This window comes from Bos mutus, chromosome 24 (genome assembly GCF_027580195.1).
Source record: "Bos mutus isolate GX-2022 chromosome 24, NWIPB_WYAK_1.1, whole genome shotgun sequence".
In the NCBI taxonomy this organism is placed as follows: Eukaryota; Metazoa; Chordata; class Mammalia; order Artiodactyla; family Bovidae; genus Bos; species Bos mutus.
The window spans coordinates 26746367-26773260 of record NC_091640.1 but is presented as its reverse complement, the minus strand read 5'-3'; positions in this window follow the sequence as shown (position 1 = coordinate 26773260).

Genomic DNA, 26894 nt, shown 5'->3' with positions numbered 1-26894 from the left:
TCTTTCCCTCTATTTTTAGAGCATAACCTAGCAAATGGGAAAATAATTTTTAATTTGGGTAAAAATGGTGCTTCATAAACAAATGGCTTTGCATGTATGTGGATCTAGAAAATGATGTAGATGATCTTATTTACAAAGCAGAAATAGAGACAGAGAACAAACAACAAATGAATAGATACCAAAGGGGGAGGGGGGAGTGGTGGGATGAATGGGGAGGTTGGAATTGACATATAAACACTTCTATGTGTAAAACAGCTAACTAATGGGTTCCTACTGTATAGCACAGGGAACTCTACTCAGTGCTCTGTGGTGACCTAAATGGAAAGGAAATCCAAAAAAGAGCGAACATATGTATATGTGTAGCTGATTTACTTTGCTGTACAGCAGAAACTGACACCACGTTGTAAAGTAACTATACTCCAATAAAAATTAACTAATCCAATAATTAATCTATCTAATTTGAAGAGATAAATAAATCTGAGTTTAAAGCAAACAATGGAGAAGAAAAGATTGCATGCCAATGACAAGAGTTGATAATAAAATATATAATTAGGTAGAAAATAGGTTGTTATACTATGTCTTTGAGCAGACTATTAATATGGAGAGCATTATAATTTGAGGGTATAGTGTGGCTTTCAAATTTTTGACGATGATCTTCTGTAAGAAATATATTTCACATTAAACTCAATCACCTTAGCTTTGAAAAAATATTTCATGAGACACTACTTACTCTTACTAGTTATAGAGCACTCTGCTATTTTTTTATTGCTTGCTTGCATTTGTGTTCTATTTCAATACAAAAATGATGTGTTGCACACATTTCATCTATTTCATAATATATTTCTGGAGTTTGAAAAATACTATCGTAGCAATATCAGTTAATAGTGGTAAATAGGAAAGATTAACCTAAAGGGAGGCTATAGAAGAAATGATTAGCTATGGAGTGAAAAGATATAAATTAGATTGTGGTGAGCTTTAATGCTGTGAAGGAAATCTTGATATGCAAGAGAAAACATACACAGTGGGCAAGATAATTTTATCTAAGATACTGATTGTGGCTAATGGAAAGAAAACTAACTGTATTTGCTTGTGTATGTGTGTACTTGTGCATGTGTGTGTGTGTGTGTGTGTACTTATCTTTGTCTCTCTCATCAGGATTTAAGTATACTGAGACACAGAATTCATCATTCATGTTCAGTGCTATGTTCCTAGTCATTTAAAAAAAAAACTATCAATCACACAGTGAGTGCTGAATTAGTGTTTGTTGAATGAAGGGAACAACCAAGTAGGATAACTGAAATATTAAAATAGCAAACCTTATCAGCATAAAGACTCCAAAGGTTTATGTTAGACAAACCAAAATATTATGTGTATTTTGTCTGTTTTATGTGTCCTCTTATGAAAAGCTTTGTAACATACTGATTTCTTTCTATTAAAGTTTACATACTCTTAACTATAATCAGAGAAGACTATGGTATTTGAAAAATATGTTGTCTTGTAATAGCGTTATCTACCTTGGAGTCTCCACGTATGATCATGATGATAGTTAAGGGATTATCTTGGAAAAATAAAATATATTTATAAAGAGACAAAAACTCTTATCTTTTTATTTTCAGTTCAGTTCAGTTCAGTCACTCAGTAGTGTTTGACTCTTTGTGACCCCATTAATCGCAGCACGCTAGGCCTCCCTGTCCATCACCAACTCCCAGAGTTCACTCAGACTCATGTCCATCGAGTCAGTGATGCCATCCAGCCATCTCATCCTCTGTCGTCTCCTTCTCCTACTGTCCCCAATCCCTCCCAGCATCAGGGTCTTTTCCAATGAGTCAAGTCTTCACATGAGGTGGCCAAAGTACTGGAGTTTCAGCTTTAGCATCATTCCTTCCAAAGAAATCCCAGGGCTGATCTCCTTCAGAATGGACTGGTTGGATTTCCTTGCAGTCCAAGGGACTCTCAGGAGTCTTCTCCAACACCACAGTTCAAAAGCATCAATTCTTTGGCACTCAGCTTTCTTTACAGTCCAACTCTCACATCCATACATGACCACTGGAAAAACCATAGCCTTGACTAGACGGGCCTTTGTTGGCAAAGTAATGTCTCTGCTTTTGAATATGCTATCTAGGTTGGTCATAACTTTTCTTCCAAGGAGTGAGCGTCTTTTAATTTCATGGCCATAGTCACCATCTGCAGTGATTTTGGAGCCCCAAAAAATAAAGTCTGACACTGTTTCCCCATCTATTTCTTTTTATTTTAGCATCCTCCAAACCCAGTAATGTGTCTGACACACAATAAGGACTTAATAAATGCTTTATGTAGACAAGACTAAGTGATCTTTACTTAATTTTTTTATTAAATGTTCCATATGTGTTTGTTTTGGGGCTTATCAGGCGGCACTAGTGGTGAAGAATTCATCTGCCACTGCAGGAGACACAAGAGACCCAGGTTTGATCCCTGGGTATGGTAGATCCCCTGGAGGAGGGCATGGCAACCCACTCCACTATTCTTGCCTGGAGAATCCCCATGGACAGAAGAGCCTGATGGGTGATAGTCCATAGGGTCAAAAAAAGTCAGACAGGACTTAAGCAACTTAGCACACATGGACACACTTGTTTTTATTCTAGAAGATCAAAAATACAAATTAACAGGAAGGATAAAATGAATATCATCCTACCATCAGAGATAACCACTAATGTGTGTGTGTGTAAATATGCAAGTGTATTTGTGTATTTTGACTTTAAATACACACACACATATACACTTGTATATTTTAGTTTTATTTATTTTAAAAAAACACAGAACCATTATTGTACATATTTTATAGCCTTGTTTAAAGTCACTTAGATTCACCAACATTACCCATTCCATGGGACTATTATGGACAGCAAATGAAAAAAATGCATGAATAGCACTTAATTCAGTGCCTACCACATAAAAGGAAATCAACAAATGTTAACAACTGCTATTGAAATCATACTGTTTTATAATCTGTTTTATATTCATTTAAATTTTATATTCATTCATAATACATAATGAATATTTCTTATGCCATTAAATAATATTCCACAATGTTATTTTGATAGCTTTAGCATATTCCATTATGTATAATTATATTTTCACCAGTCTTGTCTTGTTGGGTGTTTAAATTGTCCCTTTTATTATTAAACTCATGCATCAAAGAACATCTTTTGTATACATGTATGCTTATTTGCTTATGATATATTTTTACATTTTTTTCTTATTTAAAAATAATATATACACACTTTTTAAAAAGTGGTATTGCAAGTTTTATATTACTAATAAAATTATTAGTAGCAATAGTAATATAAGTAATATTTTATTTTTATGGTAAAATAACAAATTTATATCTCATTTCCCCATTTTTAGTTCTTAAGTCAAACGCAATCATGTTCATACTCATCAGAACCATATTTTAATAATTTCTTTTTCTTAATAGGAATCACTTGACTTTCTAGAAGGGAAACTTTTCATTGATTGGCATTTGGCACACCATGATTTTAAAGTAGTGAGTATATTAGGACATCTCTGTTCAATAGTATGGCTTCTGATTATGGAACAGTATTAACCAATTTTTGATAGATGTTGTTTGATTTGATTTGTATAGATTTGATTATAAATTTTCCCATTACTCACTAATATTTAAGGCTACTTGGTTGGTTACTCTAATTTGTTCATGAAAAATATATACAGAATCCCCCAAATAGCTGTACAGTCCATGGAATTCTCCAGGCCAGAATACTGGAGTGGATAGCCATTCTCTTCTTCAAGGGATCTTCCCAATGCAGGGATTGAACCCAGATCTCCCAGATTGCAGGCGGATTCTTTATCAGCTGAGCCATCAGGGAAGCCCAATAAAGGTATACATACTACTATAAATAAATTTTTTAATCATTATTACTTCTGATGATCAGTTTTCTGTGCCAGTTTTTTTTTCCATTTGGATGTATATCCCAGGCCATTCTATCATCAAGCATAATTATCTGCATGCATAGTATAATTAATACCTAGAACCAGGTTCTCTGTCTTGCAAGAAATTATTTAAGGATTCGGGAAAAGAGCATTAAGTGCTGTCCCCAGCCATGCCAATAGGAGTGTGAACTCCAGAAAAGATGAAGCTTGAAGCTTTGATGTTAATAATTTCAGTGTCACATGCAATTCTCTGGGCATATATATGAACTAAATGCCTGCATCATAAGTAGAATACTTAGAAGATTCCATGAACAGCATTATTTTCAGAGCAAAAAGTGAATAATTATATAATGTTATCTTTCTTCCCAGTATTACATTTTTCTGCCTTCAAAGAATGTCCAGAGGAAGGTATGATTTGCCTGCAGTTCTAAAATACATAAAGTGCTTTGGGTCTATTAGGAACTGAATTCCAGTGAAGTGAACTGAAAGGAAAGTTGCAAAGTTTCCACTTCATATCCTGCTTAGCTTCAGTTATTTTTCCCAAATGGTATAGCAACTGCCTTGAAGAATTTCCAAATATTTTCTCCTGAGAGTTTGAAGTTCTTGCACTTGCAGTAAAAAGAAAACTGACCCAAATACCATCTTAACAAAGAACAAAAATAAGTACTCATAAAAATATAGACCAAAATCTTGGAGAAGACGAAAGAGGATTTACTTATATTTATCATGAAAAAACAAAAAATGTGTTATTCAAGTTGCATCACCTGCAAGCTTGGTATTTGAACCATGGCAGCCCCATTTATCCCCAAATATTTATTAAGGTATTACCACACATCACGAACTATTCTTCTATGAGTTAAAATAATCTCATGGATATTACATTCTAACCACCAAACAAACAAAAAAAAAAAAAGACAAAATAGTTTTAACTATTAGTAAGTCCTATAGGGAAAATAGGACGGACTTCCCTGAGGGCTCAGACGGTAAAGCATCTGCCTACAATGTGGGAGACCTGGGTTAGATCCCTGGGTCGGGAAGATCCCCTGGAGAAGGAAATGGCAACCACTCCAGTATTCTTGCCTGGAAAATTCCATGGACGGAGGAGACTGGTTGGCTACTGTCCATGGGGTCACAAAAAGTCAGACACGACTGAGCGACTTCACTCACTCATAGAGAAAATAGAACATGATAATGTAGTAGAGGCTTCACGAGAAATGTAGATTGGATGGTCAAAGATAGTCTCCTTGAGAACGTGATATTTGAGCTGAAATTGGGCTGAGATTTGTGTGAGGAGAAGCCTAGTAGTAAAAATCTTCATGGTTAGAAAAATGCAAAGGAGACCAGGTACGGTGAGGGGTGTGTGTTTATTGGGAGGGGAGGGTGTAAGTGTGTACAGGATGTTAGAGAAATAAAGAGCAACTACCAAAAAAAGAAAAAAAATAAAGGAACATAGAATGGAAAGGAATATGGCTATAATTCAAAGAGAATCTGTGGAAGAAAGAGAAAGAAAAGAAAGTGAAGTCGCTCAGTCGTGTCTGACTCTTTTAGGCAAGAGTACTGGAGTGGAGTGCCATTTCCTTCTCCAGGGAATCTTCCCAACCCAGGAATCAAACCCAAGTCTTCCATCTTCCACATTGCAGGCAGACACTTTACCGACTGAGGCACCAGATAAGCAGGTGAAGTTAAAAGCAGAAATGACAGAAAACTGCAACCAGGATGAAACAAGTTTATCAAGTGATCAGCATCAATCAACATGGGCAGTGTTTATAAATAAGAACTTTAGTGATACAGACCCATGAGCTGTGTGGCCATGGGCAAGCTATTTATCTAAGACTGAGTGTACTCATCTACGAAATGGGAGTAACAATGTCTATGTCATAGGACTATTGTGATAATGAAAATAAAAATGAGTTAATGCACCTTAAAATGTATAACATTTTGTCTTGTTTGGTAGTAAAAGTATAATAAATGCTGTCTACCACTTTATTTGGAGCTTCCCAGGTGGCTCAGTGGTAAAGAATCCACCTGCAGCTGCAGGAGACGTGAGTTCGATCCCTGAGTCTGGCTGGAAGAGCCAGTGGAGGAGAACATAGCAACTCACTCAAGTACTCTTGCCTATAGAATCCCATGGACAAAGGAGACTGAAGGGCTACAGTCAATGGGGTTGCAAAGAGTCAAACAAAACTGAGTGACTGAGCATGCATGTACCACTTTATTTAAATGAGATAAATACAGTTTCAGAAAGAAAAAGCAGATATTTCTGCTCCTCTTGTTGTCTTTAAGATCACATGAATCTAAAGCCTGTGAAACTTAACCATGCTTTGAAGTGGATTTATATTTATTTACTTATTTATTTTTGTATTCATTGTTTTTGTATCTTAATTTGTTAAATCCGATTACTTTGGTAATTCCCTGTTCTACAACCACTTTGCAGCAATTTGAAGTGCAAGGCCCTTTGTGGATTTATTCTATTTTGACTAGATTGTACTTGGAAGGTTGCAAAACACTCTAAGATTCCCAGGACCAGTTTTCTTTTTCCTGTGGGCATTGACCAGCATGACAAGTCTTTTAACTTCACAGTCACAGCCCTTTTTTCTCATTTCTGCTTTCCAAGTCCCTCAGCTGTAGGAATTACAATCCCTGTCTGTTTTAATCTGCAAATCCTTCCCAATTTCTTGCTGTGCCTGTGCACCAGAGAGGATATAACACTGGTACGGCCTCCTATTAGAAGGGAGGACCCTGGAGAATGACATATTACAGAGGAAACAGCAGAAGCCAAGAATGCATTGATTTCTAGTACATGGATCCTGAGTCTAATCAAATTTTGGTAATACCAGTCCATGACCTTTTCTCTGATGAGTGAATTTTGTACATCTTAACCCCTTCCTCCCTGATCAGTTTATGTATGTCTTTGCTCCCTGCAGCATAATTATTGGGAAATTTCAAATCCTTCATTGGACATAATTGTATTTTGATCATTTTTCTTCATAATTTTATTTATTTTTGTCTTGACTGGGTCTTCATTTCTGCTCAGGCTTTTCTCTAGTCGTGGCAAGTGGGGCTACCCTCTGGTCGCAGTGCAAGGGCTTCTCTTGTTGCGGAGCACAGGCTCTAGGGTGTGTGAGCTTCAGGAGCTGTGGCTCCCTGGCTCTAGAGCACAAGTTCAGTGGTTGCGGTGTGTGGATTAGTTGCTCCACAGCATGTGGGATCTTCCCATATCAGGGATCACACTCACGTCTCCCACATTGGCAGGTGGGTTTTTCACCATTAGACAGCAGGGAAGCCTGATCATGTTTTTGTTTTTTTTTTTAACACAAGAATAAAAAGGTATGTTGGCCTACTGCTTAGTCTACACATTTTAAAAGAGCTATTTGTACTGCATTTTTGTTTCCTTCTTACTGACATGGCCAGTACTTTCAGGAAGATGTTAGGGTCACTATATTTCCTTCATAATTTACATTTCTCAATATGTCATTTTTACATTTACATTTCTCAATATGTCATTTAATAATGCTTTCTTCCAAACCCAACCTCACCCTCACTACTTCCACCTCCACTTCCACCAAGTGAATGCACTAATGGCAATCTAATTACAAGGTATTATTTTCTATTATTATACAGACTAGAACAAAACTCTGTTTGCATTTAACCTCAGTACTTTATATCTTTTAAAAACTAGTCTTAATTAAATCTAAAAGCCCTCTGCAAGTTAAGCGAATGAGCTAGTGTTATTCCATGTGAATACTTCCTCATTAAAATTGAAAAATTGAGGTGATAACATTTCATCAGTGATATTTATTTTTTTATAAAAACAAGTTAGGATTCTGCAGAAGTCATGTCCCATTTAACATTGTGCCTGTCTGTTTAGAAAAATTCAAAATTGTGACTAATTATATTTGACATTTTGAAAAGTAATAAGCCATCTGAGACAGTGTAAGTTAAAATACTGCTGTTTCATATGCTTTATATTTCTGTGACTTTTCTTAAGACCTTCTAACAGTTTCTTGCATTTAAAATAATTCTATTGTGGCAATAATGATAGCAAAGGAATAAAATTTGGTAAATGCAAAATTATAAATAAAATTTTATATATAAAATGCATATCTTTCATTTCTCCTACATATTTACAATGAATGCATGTAAGTCGTGTCCGAATCCTTGTGACCCCATGGACTGAAGCCCTCCAGGGCTGTCTGTCCATGCGATTTTCCAGGCAAGAATGGAGTGGGTTGCTTTGCCCTCCTCCGGGGGATCTTCCTGCCCCAAGGATTGAACCTATGTCTCTTATGTCTCCTGCATTGGCAGGTGGGTGCTTGACCACTAGTGCCATCTGGGAAGCCCCATTTATGATGAATAGTTACATGCTAAAGGATTTAATTTCTCTCAAAATATAAAATGTGAATCTAAGTTTTTATAAAATCAGAAATGTTTATACAAAATGGAATTTTTTTTTAGTAAAATGCTTAATCCTTTAAACAATGTTGACCTGAAACAGACAGACTGCCAGATATTTCTCCACAGAGATTGATTTGAGATCAATAGAGAATTACATTTCAGGGTCTGCAAGTCTGCTGAGCTGGGTGAAAGTCTCTCTCACAGCAAGGGAAGGAACATACTTTTATAGAGGGGAAAAGGAAGTTGGGAGGATTTTCATAAACAGAGGCCATGGTTTTTCACTGGCTGCGTCCTTGCCAGGAAAGGAGTCCTTCTTCTACCTGTTGGGCTCTACGTCATCACAGAGCATGCGAGCTGTTCCTGCTGGTGTGCATTCTATTTGATTGAGGTTTCTGTTTATTAATTTTTTACAGCAGATACAAAGGTAATCTTTGAGGGTAGATCCAATGTAACTTGCAACTTCTTGTTTTTATTACATACATCTTAGATTTTCTTATAACATGGAAAGATTTTTGAAGAGACTAAAGATAGAATTTTCTTGTTCTCACTTGATGTCAAGCTTAGTCATTTCCCCAAGTTCAAATTATATCAGCAACTCCTACTTTTCAGACTTTCAGCAACATTTCCAAAATACAAAGATATACTATAAAATAAAATGACAGAGAACACTAATAAGGCTCTATTTCTGGTGAAAGAAGGCTATTCTTGGGTGCTCAGACACTCAGTCATGTCAGATTCTTTGCAAAGTCTGTCATGTCGTCGTGTAGTTGCTCATTTGAATCTGACTCTTTGTGACTAGATAGGCTGTCCATGGAATTTCTCAGGCAAGAATACTGGAGTGGGTTGCCATTTCCCCCTCCAGGAAATCTTCCCACCGAGGGATCAAACTCTAGACCACCTGACTGGCAGGTGGATTGTTTATGGCTGAGCTAGTGGGGAAGCCCCAATATATTATTAATAGGGTTATTAATTTATTAACATAAATACTTTGTTTTCTAATGTTCAAAATATGGTAGAGAACAGTTGCTATGAATGTGAGAGGGAACTGAGGATAGCAGAGTGAATCTGAGAATGTTCCAGAGAAGTTGTGTTGCACTGTGTGAGCACCACCCACCACCATTTCTATCCTTCACTATGTGTGATCATTTCATAGCATTTTAGGGACCAAGTTGCCAAAGTATTTAGAAGCTTCCTACTTTAAGCAGAAGGACAAGCAACAGTGTGAGTAAGACCAGCACTGGGAAAAGAAATAAGTGAAAATTAAATTCCTGTTGTGATCTGTTTAATTATTAGCAGAGGATAAATATTCAATATCACAGTAATCCAAATCTATGCCCCAACCACTAGTTCTGAAGAAGCTGAATTTGAACAGTACTATGAAGACCTACAAGACCTTCTAGAACTAACACCCCAAAAAAGATGTGCTTTTCACTCGAGGGAACTGAAATGCAAAGTAGGAGGTCAAGAGATGCCTGGAGTAAAAGGAAAATTTGGCCTTGGAGTACAGAGTGAAGCAGGACAAAGGCTAATGGAGTTTTGCCAACAGAACACATTGGTCATAGCAAACACCCTCTTCCAACAACACAAGAGAAGACTCTACACATGGACATCACCAGATGGTCAATACTGAAATCAGATTGATTATATTCTTTGCAGCCAAAGATGGAAAACTCTATACAGTCAGCAAAAACAAGACTGGGAGCTGATGGTAGCTCAGATCATGAACTCCTTATTGCCAAATTCAGACTTAAATTGAAGAAATTAGGGAAAACCACTAGACTGTTCAGATATGACCTCAATCAAACCCCTTACAATTATATAGTGGAAGTGACAAATAGATTCAAGGGATTAGATCTGATAGAGTACCTGAAGAACTATGATCAGAGGTTCATAACATTGTACAGGAGGCAGTGATTAAGACCATCCCCAAGAAAAAGAAATGCAAAAAGTCAAAATGGTTGTCTGAGGAGACCACTGTGATGACCCAGAGGGATGGTATGGGAAGGGAGGAGGGTTCAGGATGGGGAACACAGGTATACCTGTGGTGGATTCATTTCAATATTTGGCAAAACTAATACAATATTGTAAACTTTGAAAATAAAATAAAATTAAAAATAAAAATAAAAATGAATAAAAAAAAAGAGAAGCAAAAGGCAAAGGAGAAAAGGAAAGATATACCCATTTGAATGCAGAGTTCCAAAGAATAATGAGGAGAGATAAGAAAGGCTTCCTTAGTGATCAATGAAAAGAAATAGAGGAAAACAATAGAATGGGAAAGACTAGAGATCTCTTCAAGAGAGTTAGAGATACCAGGGGAACATTTCATGCAAAGATGGGCTTGATAAAGGACATAAATGGTATGGACCTAACAGAAGCAGAAGATATTAAGAAGATGTGGCAAAAATACACAAAAGAACTATACAAAAAAGATCTTCATGACCCAGATAATCATGATGGTGTGATCACTCACCTAGAGCCAGATATCTGGAATGTGAAGTCAAGTGGGCCTTAGAAAGCATCACTATGAACAAAGCTAATAGAGGTGATGGAATTCCAGTGGAGATATTTCAAATCCTGAAATATGATGCTGTGAAAGTGCTGCACTGAATATGCCAACAAATTTGGAAAACTCAGCAGTGGCACAGGACTGGAAAAGGTCAGTTTTCATTCCAATCCCAAAGAAAGGCAGTGCCAAAGAAAGCTAAATCTTCCACACAATTGCACTCATTCCACACATTAGCAAAGTGATGCTCAAAATTCTCCAAGCCAGGCTTCAACAGTATGTGAACCGGGAACTTTCAGATGTTCAAGCTGGATATAGAAAAGGTAGAGGAACCAGAGATCAAATTTCCAACATCCATCGGATCATTGAAAAAATAAGAGAGTTCCAGAAAAACATGTACTTCTGCTTTATTGACTACGCCAAAGCCTTTGACTTTGTGGATCACAATAAACTGTGGAAAATTCTGAAAGAGATGGGAATACCAGCCCATGTGACCTGCCTCCTGAGAAATCCGTATGCTGGTTAAGAAGCAAGAGTTAGAACTGTACATGGAACAACAGGCTGGTTCCAAATTGGGAAAGGAGTACGTCAAGGCTGTATATTGTCACCCTGCTTATTTAACTTACATGGAGAGTACTTCAGGAAACTAAGATCAAGGCATCTATTCCCATCACTTCATGGCAAACAGATGGGAAACACTGGAAACAGTGACAGACTTTATTATGGGGAGCTCCAAAACCACTGTAGATGGTGACTGCAGTCATGAAATTAAAAGATGCTTGCTTGTTGGAAGAAAAGTTATGACCAACCTAGAGAGCATATTAAAAAGCAGAGACATTACTTTGCCAGCAAAGGTCTGTCTAGTCAAAGCTATGGTTTTTCCAGTGGTCATGTATAGATGTGAGAGTTGGACTGTGAAGAAAGCTGAGCGCCGAAGAATTGATGCTTTTGAACTGTGGTGTTGGAGAAGACTCTTGAGAGTCCCTTGGACTGCAAGGAGATCTAACCAGTCTATCCTAAAGGAGATCAGTCCTGAGTATTCATTGAAAGGACTGATGCTGAAGCTGAAACTCCAATACTTTGGCCACCACATGCGAAGAGCTGAATCATTTGAAAAGACCCCGATGCTGGGAGAAATTGAAGGCAGGAGGAGAAGGGGATGACAGAGGATGAGATGGTTGGATGGCATCACCGACTCAATGGACATGAGTTTGAGCAAACTCTGGGAGTTGGTGATGGACAGGAGGCCTGGTGTGCTGCAGTCCATGGGGTCACTAAGAGTCAGACACAATGAAGTGACTGAACTGAAGTTAAATACGGTGTTGCCTGGGAGCAGTGGAGGAGCCTCTCTATTTTAGGAATTAATATTGCTAACTATGGCACTAAAGAGATAAGGAAAAAAAACAAAACCTTTCATTTCTCTCATTGCTGGAGATTAGTATGACTGAGGTTTTCTCACGTCAGCAGTGAAATATTTGCCCCAGTCAGATATGATGGTGAGGTTTCAAATCACAGGAAAGTAATAAGAGTGTAGCACAACAGTAAAAACAAAGCTAACACATACCAAACTGCCAGTTCAACTCTGAAGGATCTACTTCCAATTTTAGCTCATAATTCTCTCACCAAGTATCTCTAGCTAAGACAATTGTTATTTGTACAGTGCTTTGGGGATTTATAATTGCTCTAATAAACATTATCTCAGACACAGACCCTTGCAGAATCAATTTTATGATACCTCAGTATTAATTAGATCCCTCATTTCTTTAAAATTACAAATCTTTCAAGCTACTCTGATGCTTTCAAAAGGATATGGATATGTCCTAAATCAATGTCAAGATTTGCATTTTCTGAGGCCTAACCATATAACTCAACCTTGAACTGTCTACAAATCACTTCTAGGTATACATGGTCAAAGGAATTAGTATTATGGACAGATTGATCTCCAGTTTTCCAGTGTAGTAAAGCAACAAATTGATGCTTGCAAACTGTGGTGATGGAGAAGACTCTTGAGAGTCCCTTAGTCAGCAAGGAGATCAAACCAGTCAATTCTAAAGGAAATCAACCATGAATATTCATTAGAAAGACTGGTGCTGAAGCTTCAATACTTTGGCCACCTAATGCGAGGAGCCAACTCATGGGAAAAGACTCTGCTTCTGGGAAGGATTGAAGGCAGGAGAAGGGGATGACAGAGGATGAGATGGTTAGACAGCATCACAGACTCAAGGGACTTGAGTCTGAGCAAACTCTAGGCGATAGTGAAGGAATGAAAGCCTGGCATGCTGCGGTCCATGGGTCCCAAAGAGTAGGACACAACTTAGTGACTGAACGACAAAAGCAGTAAAAGCATGTAGTCTAATGAACAGCTCTTACATTTTCTCATCAGTTTCTTCATATAAGAAAGCAGCCATCTGATTGGAGCTCACAGCGCTCTATACTTTAGAGCATTTTATTAAGAAAAGATTTTTGTTTAGTTTTCATCACAATTAGAAATTTCCATTCCAAAATTATACCAAAAACCACATTCATAAACAGATGAGAGAATGGGGGAAGATGTTTGAAATTTTAAAGCTTTCTGGGAAGATGTAAATTCTGTTCTTATGCATTTAAAATGTGGCTAGTGTAACCAAGGAATTAAAATTTTAATTTTACTTCATTTTAAATAACTTAAATTTGGATAATTGTAAAACTGGATAATTTCAGAAGTAATTGGGGAGAGCAGTAACTCCAAACACTGTTGATGAAAATGTAGTTTTGCATCCTTCTTGAAAACGATCCAGAGGGAACCTAGGTTAACTTTAGTGTATGCATAATCCATGTCCAAGTAACTCTCTTCCTCAGTGTGTATATGTATATACGTGTGTGTGTGTGTGTGTGTGTGTGTATCTGAATGGACCTGTGTAAGGATCTAAAGTTATGTTTGGGGTGGCAAGATGTTGAAGACAATCTGAGGATCCATTCCTGGAACTGTGGGTAGGTTATATGCTATTGACCTGAAACAGACAGACAGCTATTTCTCCAGCCAAGATGGGTTTATTCAGGAACAGCAGAGAACTGCAATTCAGGGTCCGCAGCCATGGTGAGTCACCTTCTAGTCCCTACACAGCAAAGTAAGGAGAAATCTTCTATAGGGAGGAAAAGGAAGTTGGGAAGACTATGAACAAAGAATCTGTGGCTTTTCATGGGCTGAGTTCTTGGCAGGAAAGAAGAGTGTTTCTTATTCATGATGGGGTCTGTCATCACAGGGTAGGAGCGTGCCCTCTTGTAGTCCCCCTGCTGTATTTAACTGAGGTATCTGTTTATTAATTTTAGATATGTCATATGGATGCCTACATATCACGCTGTGAAGCAGCACTTGGAAGCAAGAGAGTAGCTGTTCACATGGCAATACCTACATCTTAACAATGGTCTTTAAAAATATATCTAAAATCACCTACAGGGTTCAAGCCAGCATTATTGCTGTGATAATCTCCTTAGTCTCCTTCATTACAGGTTGGCCCCAAGAGTCTATTCACATCCCACTGACAATATTGAAATTTACCTGAGCCTGGTGATCCTGGAAAACAGTGAATTTAATTCACCCACTCTTTTGTGTTCTAGGAAATGGTTAATATGAGGACTCACCCCTTCCTTATACTTGTGATAAGGCCAGACATGGGTCCTCCAAATCCCTTTTCTTTGCTTTATAAGAGTTTGGCTGAACTGCCTGTACACACTGCCCAATGTAGACAAAATATCCAACTTAACCAAACTTAAAGTAATCAAACACTATTTTATTGGATTAAAGAAGGTGGTTTTAAGTAAAACAAACAAAAAAAAAACAGAGAAAAATTAAAATTAATGGGTTTCATTAAGCTCTTCTAAATACATCTAACTAAAATTGAGAAAGAGATGAATCTAAGGACTGGAAAGCATCTTCTTGCACGTCAAGAGGTGTCCAGTTCCTTGCTTTCCAAAAATTGAAGGTAGGAGACCTCTGGTTCTATCATGATGAAGTAGTTCCATTTCTTCTAGGTCCTCCCACTTAAACAAAGAAAACAAAAATCTGAAAATGATGTATCAAATAAGCATGAGAAGACTCTGAAAGGTGGAAAGAAGATGGGCTGACCTGAGGAATCTGAGGACTGACACTGGTGAAAGCCCTGGTTTCCTCATGGTCTCTCCTCTATGGAAGACAGAGCACTGCCAATGCCTCCACCCTAGAGACCCCAACATGCCCAGGCCAAAAATGCTCCAGGGAAAGAATTTTCTCCTTATCCAGAGGACTAGAAAATGGATGGCCTTACAACAGAAAACATGTTTAGCAATACCTATTCGTGGAAAACACGATCACGATCAAGATTTTAGATGAGAAATACAGGGAATTGATTTTCTACCCCCATTTCACACTTCTTACCCTATCCCTCCCACTCACTGGGAGAGTGTGAGCATTAAATTGCTCTTCCATCCTCTTACCTGGCAGATGCAGGCAGTGCTGGGTTTCATCCCAGTTTGGTATCAGTGGGGCAGGAGAAACAAAACTTGATATGGTGGTAGCAGGCAGGGCTACCAGTCACCAGTATGTTCCACCCCCTTTCTGGTGTCAGCAGGGTTCGAGTGGATCTGAATCTCCACCTCCACCTGGACTTAATGAGGCTGAGCAAGGTGCTGCAAGTTAGAAGTGATATGATCTCTGCCTTCCATTACTCCTGGTGTCAATGAGAGCCAATGGACACCTGGGCTTCCGCCCCTACCTGTCATTAACCTTCCTACTCACCCTGAGGCAACTAAGCAGTAAGAGTCTCTCCTTTGCTTACCTTTGCTTGATCACTGCAGGACTCAGCAAGGACCTGTTCTTATAACACACAACACCCAGTCCCCACCTCCAGGGAGCAACGAGAAGTACAAGTCAGTTTCCCACCTTCTCTAGGTAAGAGAAGAGCTGAATTTCCAAGCCACCCTCAGCCGCAAGCTAGCAGGAGTCAGTGAGCTGAGCATCCATGCCCATCCAGCTCTTATGCTGCACATTAAAATGGGACCACTTACTCTGAAAAGGTTTAAGGGATTTCAGTCCAAAAGTAATGGCCAAAAAATATAGGACCACTTGCTCAACAACAACAAAATTGAAAGGAATCTAGTCTTCTAATGTCCACAATATCCAGGAAGCCATGGGAAATAATCACTCTTCATACCAAGAACCAAGAAAATCACAACGTGAATGATGAGAGAAGACAGTCAACAGAGTCTAACATCAGAACAAATCAGATGTTGAAATTATCTGACAAGGATTTTTATGCAACCATCATAAAAGCGTTTCAACAGACAATTAAGAAATCTCTGGAAACAAATTTAAGCAAAATCTAATCTACCTGTCAGCTGACAAATCATTAAAAGTACTTTTTGACGATAGATCATTTTATGGTTTTTGGCACATAGATTATTAGATGATTTTTTGGATGGAGTTCAAATAATTAAATTGTACCTCTATAATAAGATTCCTTCCATTCCATCTATTTGTTTATGTGACCAGATTTTCTTGGAGCTTATACATTTAAAGCAAAAAAAAAAAAAACAGGAGTAGAGTTTATGCTAAATCATTTTGCATTTATGCAATGAAAAATGTTTATTCTCAAATAATTAAACCAGTTAGGAGAAAACAAAGCCTCCTACATCTTATTAGAAAGTTCAACTCTAGAAATATTTATTGCTTATGTTTAATAATCATTTATCAAACATTTTAATATACTAAATTTTTGATCAATTGTTTACCATCCAGTCCCATTACTTCATGGAAAATAGATGGAGAAAAAAATGGAACAGCGACAGACTTTATTTTTCTGGACTCCAAAACCACTGCAAGCAGTGACTGCTATCATGAAATTAAAAGATGCTTGCGACTTGGAAGAAAAGCTATGACAAACCCAGACAGTGTATTAAAAATCAGAGATATCACTTTGCCAACAAAGGTCTGTATAGTGAAAGCTATGGTTTCTCCAGTAGTCATGTACAGATGTGAGAGTTGGACCATAAAGAAGGCTGAATGCCAAAGAATTTATGTTTTCAGAACTACGGTGCTAGAGAAGAGTCTTGAGAGTCCCTTGGATGGCAAGGAGATCAAACCAGTCAATCCTCAAGGAAATCCACCCTGAAAATCATTGGAAGGACTGATGCTGAAACTGAACCTCTAATATTTTAGCCACATGAGCAAAAAGCTGATTCATTGGAAAAGACCCTGATGTTGGGAAAGACTGAAGCTGTGAGGAGAAGGGGACAAGAGAGGATGAGATGGCATCATCACCTCAATGGACATAAGTTTGGGCAAACTCCAGGAGGCAGTGAAGGACAGGGAAGCCTGGTGTGCTGTAATCCATGAGGTTACATGTCCAACAAAGAGTTGGACATGACTGAGTGACTGAACAACAAAAACAATAATATCAATAGATACTTCAATGAAAATTTAATCCAAAGTATCTTAACACATAGGCAAAGAGATCATTTCAGTGCATTTAACATATTATTATAAAGAAGAATTATAGAATAAAGAATAAACCATTTTCAAGTATAAAATACATTGCTTAAGATAAAATTGTGTGGAAGAATGGAAACAGATACATGAGTATAAAGAAAAAATAATGTAAAATTTCTGAATTGATAAAAATGAGATCTCTTTTCTTAAATGGATAAGGTTGCATATAAAGTTTCTACATATTTAGATTTTAATGGACACATTTAAAAATGAGACAAAACAATTTTAAAGTTTTAAGATCTATAGTATTCTATAAATACTATTATAGTACCTCTTTAAACAACTTATGGAAAACTTTGGAAGTCAAGTTCAAAAAATACAAAGGAATGGATAACTTTTCAAAAATTTAAGAGAATGTGAGGATGTTTCATGAACACCGAGCTTTACTTCTTAAGTAAAATGTAAAGGTTTGAAAACTACTGCCCAGACATACAGATGGCCACAGATGAAAAGATGCTCAACATCACTAATTATTAGAGAAATGCAAATGAAAACCACAATGGGATATCACCTCATACCTGTCAGAATGGCCATCATCAAGAAATCTACAAATAATAAATGCTGGAGAAGGTGTAGAGAAAAGGGAACCATTCTACACTGTGGGTGGGAATGTAAATTGGTGTAGCCGCTATATAGAACAATACATTGGCTCCTTAAAAAAGTAGAAAACAGGGCTACCATATATCCAGCAATCTCAGTCCTGAGCATTTATCCAGAGAACACCATAATTTGAAAAGATGCATGCATCTGAATGTTCATTGCAGCACTATTTAAAATAGCCAGAACAGGGAATAAACCTAATTGTCCACGGACAGATTAATGAGAAAAGAACACATGGTACATATGTACAGTGGACTATTAGTCATAAAAGGAGAATTAAGTAATGCCATTTACAGCAACATGAATGGAGCTAGAGATTGTCATTCTGAGTGAAGTAAATCAGGCACAGAGAGACAAATATTATATGATTTTGCTTACATGTGGAATCTAAAAAAATGGTTCAAATGAACTTATTTCCAAACAAGAATATAATCACAGATATAGAAAGCAATCTTATGGTTGCCAAGGGGAAAAGTGGGGAGGTATAAATTGGGAGACTGGGATTTACTGTATATTAAATGTGCTTCCCAGATAGCACTAGTGGTAAAGAACTGCCTGCCAGTGCAAGAGACATAAGATATATGGTTTCAATCCCTGGGTCAGGAAGATACCCTGGAGGAGTACATGGTAACCAACACAAGTATTCTTGCCTGGTGAATCCTATGGACAGAGGAGTCTGGCAGGCTACAGTTGATGGGGTCGCGAAGAGCCAGACATGACTGAAGCAACTTAGCACATGCACATATATTAAATAGCCAACTAATAAGGACCTACAATACAGCCAGGAAACTCTACTCAGTACTCTGCAGTGAGCTATAAGAGAAAAAAAATCTAAAAAAAAAAAAAAAAAAGTAGATATATGTATACGTATAACTAAGTAAATTTGCTGTATGGTGGAAACTAACATAACATTGTAAATCAATTATCCAATAAAAAATTAATTTAACTTTTGCTCATAGGAAATGGCAAATGATGGAAACATCTTGGGTAAACCTACTCCATGAAAGAAAAGAAGGGAAAAAGGAAGAGAGGAAGGAAGGGAAATAATTGCAAATCATTTCCTTAGTGCTAAGCTGATGTCAGGCACTATTCTAGGATATTATATAATCATCTGCATAAGTCTATGAGGCTTCCCAGGTGGTGCTAGTGGTGAAGAACCTGCCTGCCAATGAGGAAGACACAAGAGATATGGATTTGATTCCTGGATTGGGAAGATCCCCTGGAAGAGGAAGATGACAACCCACTCCAGTATTCTTGCCTGAAAAAGTACATGGACAGAGGAGACTGGCAGGCTATAGTCCATGGGGTCACAAAGAGTTGGACATGACTGAGCACTTACAGTTTTCATTCCCATCCCAAAGAAAGGCAATGCCAAAGAATGCTCAAACTACCGCACAATTGCACTCATCTCACACGCTAGTAAAGTAATGCTCAAAATTCTCCAAGCCTTCAGCAATATGTGAACCATGAACTTCCTGATGTTCAAGCTGGTTTTAGAAAAGGCAGAGGAACCAGAGATCAAATTGCCAACATCCGCTGGATCATGGAAAAAGCAAGAGAGTTCCAGAAAAACATCTATTTCTGCTTTATTGACTATGCCAAAGTCTTTGACTGTGTGGATCACAATTAACTGTGGAAAATTCTGGAAGAGGTGGGAATACCAGACCTCCTGATCTGCCTCTTGAGAAATTTGTATGCAGGTCAGGAAGCAACAGTTAGAACTGGACATGGAACAACAGACTGGTTCCAAATAGGAAAAGGAGTATGTCAAGGCTGTATATTGTCATCCTGCTTATTTAACTTATATGCACAGTACATTATGAGAAACGCTGGACTGGAAGAAACACAAGCTGGAATCAAGATTGCCAGGAGAAATATCAATAACCTCAGATATGCAGATGACACCACCCTTATGGCAGAAAGTGAAGAGGAACTCAAAAGCCTCTTGATGAAAGTGAAAGTGGAGAGTGAAAAAGTTGGCTTAAAGCTCAACATTCAGAAAACGAAGATCATGGCATCCGGTCCCATCACTTCATGGGAAATAGATAGGGAAACAGTGGAAACAGTGTCAGACTTTACTTTTTGGGGCTCCAAAATCACCGCAGATGGTGACTGCAGCCATGAAATTAAAAGACGCTTACTCCTTGGAAGGAAAGTTATGACCAACCTAGATAGCATATTCAAAAGCAGAGACATTACTTTGCCAACAAAGGTCTGTCTAGTCAAGGCTATGGTTTTTCCTGTGGTCATGTATGGATGTGAGAGTTGGACTGTGAAGAAGGCTGAGCGCTGAAGAATTGATGCTTTTGAACAGTGGTGTTGGAGAAGACTCTTGAGAGTCCCTTGGACTGCAGGGAGATCCAACCAGTCCATTCTGAAGGAGATCAGCCCTGGGATTTCTTTGGAAGGAATGATGCTAAAGCTGAAACTCCAGTACTTTGGCCACCTCATGCAAGAGTTGACTCATTGGAAAAGACCCTGATTCTGGGAGGGATTGGGGGCAGGAGGAGAAGGGGACGACAGAGGATGAGATGGCTGGATGGCATCACTGATTCGATGGACGTTGAGTCTGAGTGAACTCCTTGAGTTGGTATGGACAGGGCGGCCTGACGTGCTGCAATTCATGGGGTCGCAAAGAGTCGGACATGACTGAACGACTGAACTGAGCACTTACACAAGCCTATTAGATAGGCTGCATTATAACCATCATTTTGAAAATTAGAAACCTGTGGCCAGAGTTAATTTGTATAACTACTAAGTAGTAGACCTGCTTTCAAACCTTGGTTATATGACTCTAAAATCTATGCTCTTAATCACTGTTTTATGCACAGGGGATTCAAAAACAAGAAAATAGAGATAATATACTCATGGGGAATACATAATAATAAATGATCTTAGTAAATTATTTTAGGTAATGCTAGGTGCTTTTCACTTTCAAGCATTGGAGAAGGCAATGGCAACCCACTCCAGTGTTCTTGCCTGGAGAATCCCAGGGACTGCGGAGCCTGTTGGGCTGCCGTCTATGGGGTAGCACAGAGTTGGACACGACTGAAACGACTTAGCAGCAGCAGCAACAGCAGGTGCTAGACAGAAAAATGAAGTAGGATAAAGTGTTAGAGAATCATTGACTGGTAGGTGTGATTTTTGATGGTGGGTCCAGAGAAGAACGGAGTGAAAGAGCAAGGCTTGTGAAGATCTCCAGAAGAGATAGTAATTACAAACATTTGTACTGCTTTCAAAAACTTTAAAACAGTGCAGGAAAAAGAAATTTTATCATAGATGTTCCCTGTGGGGCTTCTACCCTGGGAATCTCTCACCTCCATTGCAAGTCCTTAAGCTTCTGCTTGTGAAACAATCCAATGGTATCTTGAACACTTGCTGAACTCAGGAGACTTCATCTTATTATGTTTGCATATCAGCGATACAGAAACTTATCTTAATACATCTCATTTTTCTAGGAGGAAAAAAAAAGGCAGAAAGAAGAGAAACAGTTTCAATAATCATTTAGAAAAGTAACATAAACCTCAACTCTTAATTCAGAATCTCCATTTTTGTATTATGCCTCTTGAGAAATTTTATGCAGATCAGGAAGCAACAGTTAGAACTGGACATGGAACAACAGACTGGTTCCAAATAGGAAAAGGAATTCGTCAAGGCTGTTTATTGTCACCCTGTTTATTTAACTTATATGCAGAGTACATCATGAGAAACGCTGGACTGGAAGAAACACAAGCTGGAATCAAGATTGCCAGGAGAAATATCAATAACCTCAGATATGCAGATGACACCACCCTTATGGCAGAAAGTGAAGAGGAACTCAAAAGCCTCTTGATGAAAGTGAAAGTGGAGAGTGAAAAAGTTGGCTTAAAGCTCAACATTCAGAAAACGAAGATCATGGCATCCAGTCCCATCACTTCATGGGAAATAGATGGGGAAACAGTGGAAACAGTGTCAGACTTTATTTTTTTGGGCTCCAAAATCACCGCAGATGGTGACTGCAGCCATGAAATTAAAAGACGCTTACTCCTTGGAAGGAAAGTTATGACCAACCTAGATAGCATATTGAAAAGCAGGGACATCACTTTGCCAACAAAGGTTCGTCTAGTCAAGGCTATGGTTTTTCCTGTGGTCATGTATGGATGTGAGAGTTGGACTGTGAAGAAGGCTGAGCGCTGAAGAATTGATGCTTTTGAACAGTGGTGTTGGACATGACAATCATTTTATAATTAAATTATATGAATATGAGATGTGAAAAATATATGAAGGATTAAATAAGTGTACTATGGGTCTGTTTTTTGTACCAGTGTGTTTATTTCGTTTGGATGTTGGGTTTTTTTTTTCCTGAGTTTCTATAGTATTAAATTGTTTCTTAAAGACTGATTTGTAAGTTATGTATGTTTCATAAGTTTGTGAGTTTTGAACTCACAATATATTCTGATAATATAATCATTAGTATTGTTTATAACAAAAACAAAAAGACAAGCCAAAAATATTTATAGATGTAATTTTAATTTCTGTGAGTATCAGTTCAGTTCAGTTCAGTTGCTCAGTCGTGTCCGACTCTGCGACCCCATGAATTGCAGCATGCCAGGCCTCCCTGTCCATCACCAACTCCCAGAGTTCACTGAGACTCATGTCCATCAAGTCAGTGATGCCATCCAGCCATCTCATCCTCTGTCATCCCCTTCTCCTCCTGCCCCCAATCACTCCCAGCATCAGTCTTTTCCAATGAGTCAACTCTTTGCATGAGGTGGCCAAAGTACTGGAGTTTCAGCTTCAGCATCATTCCTTCCAAAGAAATCCCAGGGCTGATCTCCTTCAGAATGGACTGGTTGGATCTCCCTGCAGTCCAAGGGACTCTCAAGAGTCTTCTCCAACACCACAGTTCAAAAGCATCAATTCTTCAGCGCTCAGCTTTCTTTATAGTCCAACTCTCACATCCATACATGACCACTGGAAAAACCATAGCCTTGACTAGACGAACATTTGTTGGCAAAGTAATATCTCTGTCATAACTTTCCTTCCAAGGAGTAAGCGTCTTTTAATTTCATGGCTGCAGTCCCCACCTGTGAGTATACTGTACAATTAATAAAGTTTGTTGCTCAGTCACTGAGTGGTGTCCAATTTTGTGACTTCATGGACTGCAGCACACCAGGCTCCTCTGTCCTCCACTATCACCCAGAGTTTGCTCAAACTCATGTCCATTGAGTCAGTGATACTATCTAACCATCTCATCCTCTGCCAGCCCCTTCTTTTGCCTTTCAATGTTTCCCCACATCAGGGTCTTTTCCAGTGAGTTGTTTCTTCGCATCTGGTGGGCAAAGTTCTGGAGCTTCAGCTTCAGCAACAGTCCTTCCAATGAATATTTAGGAATAAAACAGCTACAGAAAATTCATTCTTATTGGTTGTTACTGAGATATAAACAATAACACAGCTTAACCTATAGTTGACTTTATATTTACTCTAAAGGCTAAAATGAGTGAGATATGAAATATGAATATTGAGGGCTTTCCAAAAAGTGAAAATCACAGTTGCAAAAGTACTTATGTTTGTTTTATTTTCTTAGATGCCTTCCCAAATTTGTCTAAAAACATTAAAAACAAGAGAATTAGCAGCTGATACCAATCTAAGAACTCATCACTTGTTAATTTATTTAATACCCACATATGCTTAGTTTCACCACATAGATTTGACAGAAATGAATAGAGAGTCAATTTTCTCTACCCAAGTAGTGAGTTTCTCAAGGGACAGTGACTATGTCATTGTTTTCAAAGATCTGGGCTCTTCCAATGCAAAAAAAAAAAAATCCAAGCTTTCTCAAGGAGAGAATAGAAGCACATGATTAAACTGAAAGAGGGATTGTCACTTTTGAGAAGAAACTTGTCTGAGATTAGAAAGGACAAGGGCATAGTTTCCCAAGTGCCAACACCTGGGAACTCTTGAATGCTTTCCAATCAATGAGGCAAAGTCCCTAAGTAAAGTCTGCTTGTACACCTAGGATGGACAGGCTATTAACTTCAGCAACCTTAGCACCACCGCCCCCAACCACCATTCCTCAGAGTTCCACGTGGCTGAGCACGTTTTCCCTTGCGAGTAATTTTATAATTCTTTTTGTGGGAGTAGCCAATCAATATTTGTTTTCAGCGAGTTTTAGGATTTTTAAATCACCATTCTTCAGATGTTACATCTCTTCATTTAATCTTATTTTTTCCTTTCATCTCTTTAGTTTTAAATGCTTCTTTTCAACATGTATCCTTGGGCCAGTTTGAGTGTCTTGAACTCTCAATGTGAGATAATTATTCATTTATGTCATCTATTGATTCACATCAGATGCTGTCTTTCATTTAGGATACTCTTTGTTGAAGAATTTTGATTTTTCTTTCTTTCATGAATTATAAAGTTATCAAAGTAGTAGTCTACTCGGGTGTTTAGATTACTACTTTGAAAAATGCCTTAGAGTTACAAAGGTAACACAGATTCAATTCTTGAGTTTGTAAAACATGTAATTTTTCATAAAGTTTGTAAAAAGCATCAGAGAAGTTGATGAATATAGTTATCTGAGATACTGGATTATAATCAGTCTTGAATTTACTTGTTTAAAATGCTGTCTCTAAAAAGATCTTGATTTTTCTTCCTCGAGGATACTTATCCAAATTTGTGCTGATAAATTGGACTCCCCTTGAGGCTCAGTGGTAAAGAATCTGCCTGAGACACAGGTGACGTGGGTTTGATCCCTGGGTTGGAAAGATCCCCTGGAAGAGGACATGGCAACACACTCGAGCATTCTTGCCTGGGGAATCCCATGGGCAGAGGAGCTTTACTCAAAATGGTCCATGGAATCATAGAGTCAAATACTACTGAAGTGACTGAGCATGCGTACATGGTGATAAATGGGTTAGCAGAGGAGACTTGTTATGAAGGAAGCATGACAGATATCTGCATTGACAGGTAAGTAAGTGTTAGTCGCTCAGTCGTGCCTGACTCTTTGTGACACCATGGACTGCAGCCCACCAGGCTCCTGTGTCCATGAGATTTTCCAGACAAGGATACTGGAGTGAGTTGCCATTTCCTTCACCAGGGGATCTTCCCAACCCAGGGATTGAACCCGGGTCTCCTGCACTGCAGGCAGATTATTTATCGACTGAGCTACAAGGGAAGCACTGACAGATAAGCAGTGCAAATATGATAGTAAAATAGCCTAGAAATTTGAGACATTGGGATTTATTTCCCAGTGTATCATTCTTAAAATATATCCAAAATTTGTGTTCAGGGTAAAATAAGATAAAGTATAAGGGAAAAAACAAACCCACAAAGCAGGTTCACAGTTTTCTTGACATATAATTATCCAGATCTCCATATTAAAAAATGACAAACTTGGACATAATGCTCTTAAGAAATCGGCTAAAATCACCCACAGTTAAGTACACCAAATATTATCTCAGAGTCCCATCTCTTCTCATACAATCTCTTGCTGCTCATAGAATGTACTCCTCTGCCTCTTTCACATTTGCCTCCACATAGATGACAGTATACAAATGTTCTATACTGATTCCTGAATTTATTTTATAATTTTCACATGTAAACTACTACTGTCCAAGGATTTTTTAAAAAGCAAAGGAAACTCTGTTCCTATCTTTCAGGCATTTAGTTATAATTGTTGAAAATGCACTGAAGTATTACCAAAGTTGGAATTAGGAATATATGGGATAGTCTGAATTGATGGTCTTCCAAAGATGCCAAGACCTGGACCCCATGACTGTGTTCATTTATATGGCAAAGGGGACTTTGTATATGTGAATAATTAAGAGTTTTGACATGTGGAGATTATACCAAATTATCTAAAGGGGTCCAGTAATGTAATCACAGGCTTGCTGCTAGTACTAGAGGAGAGAAGGCAGCAATGTGCTGACTGGGGCAGAAACTGGAGTGATTTGTTTTGAATATGGAGAAAGGGGTCACTGGACAAGGAGAATAGGTGGCCACTAGAAATTTTTAAAAGTAAGGAAACAGACTCTTTTATCAGAGCCCCCAGAAGCATACAGTCTTGACAAATCCTTGACTTTAGTGTAGTGAAAATAATTTCAGATTTCTGACCTCCTTGACTGTGAGAGAATACTTTTTGCTGCTTTAAGCTACATTTGTGGTAATTTGCTACAGCAACAGTACAAAACGAATACAATATATTACAACAGTTTCCAAAGCAAAATGTCCTTTGACAATGGTGAAAGGAGAGTTTGGTTCATTTGAGAAGATAAGAAAACAAATTAGAGGATACAGAGAATTCTGGCTAACTTGGGAAATAGAACATGTGCATTTATCTTCTGGTTTCTTAAACCTAACTAAAATGATAGTAAAAGGACTACAAGAAGAATTAGTGTAAACTCAAAAGGACAAAATGAATGAGAAAGCAGATAGCAGATCAGAAATATAATTTGGAAAATGGAAAGCCAAAATGTGTGCTAAGTGCTTTAGCACCCTGAGAAAGATAAAATGCATGACATTTCATTGTGAGCCACAGATCTGTAAGTGTCTGGAAATGCCCTCTCCTCTTAAAGAACCAGGAAACCTAACAAAATGTAGCACAGAACTATCTTCAGATATTACACAACAGGCAGCACAGGATGAGAGCAGTTCTGTCCTGGAGACAATGCTGCTTTTAGGTCCCTGCACAGTATAAATACTACAGAAGTACCTTTGAAGTTCCCCACTCCAATGTTTGCCTGTGTATGGTGTCCTCGTTAGACAGTAAAAAGTTTGAGGGATTTTTGTCCTTGTTCATCCTCGTAAGTCTAAGACTATATAAAGTAGGTAGTCAGTGCATTTTTCCAATTTTTTCTTGTAAGTAAAATATGCATAATATAAAACTGGCCACCCCTATAATCATTTTTAAGTGTACAGTCCAATGGCATCAATGGAATAGAAAATGGCAACTCACTGCAGTATTCTTGCCTGGAAAATTCCAGGGAC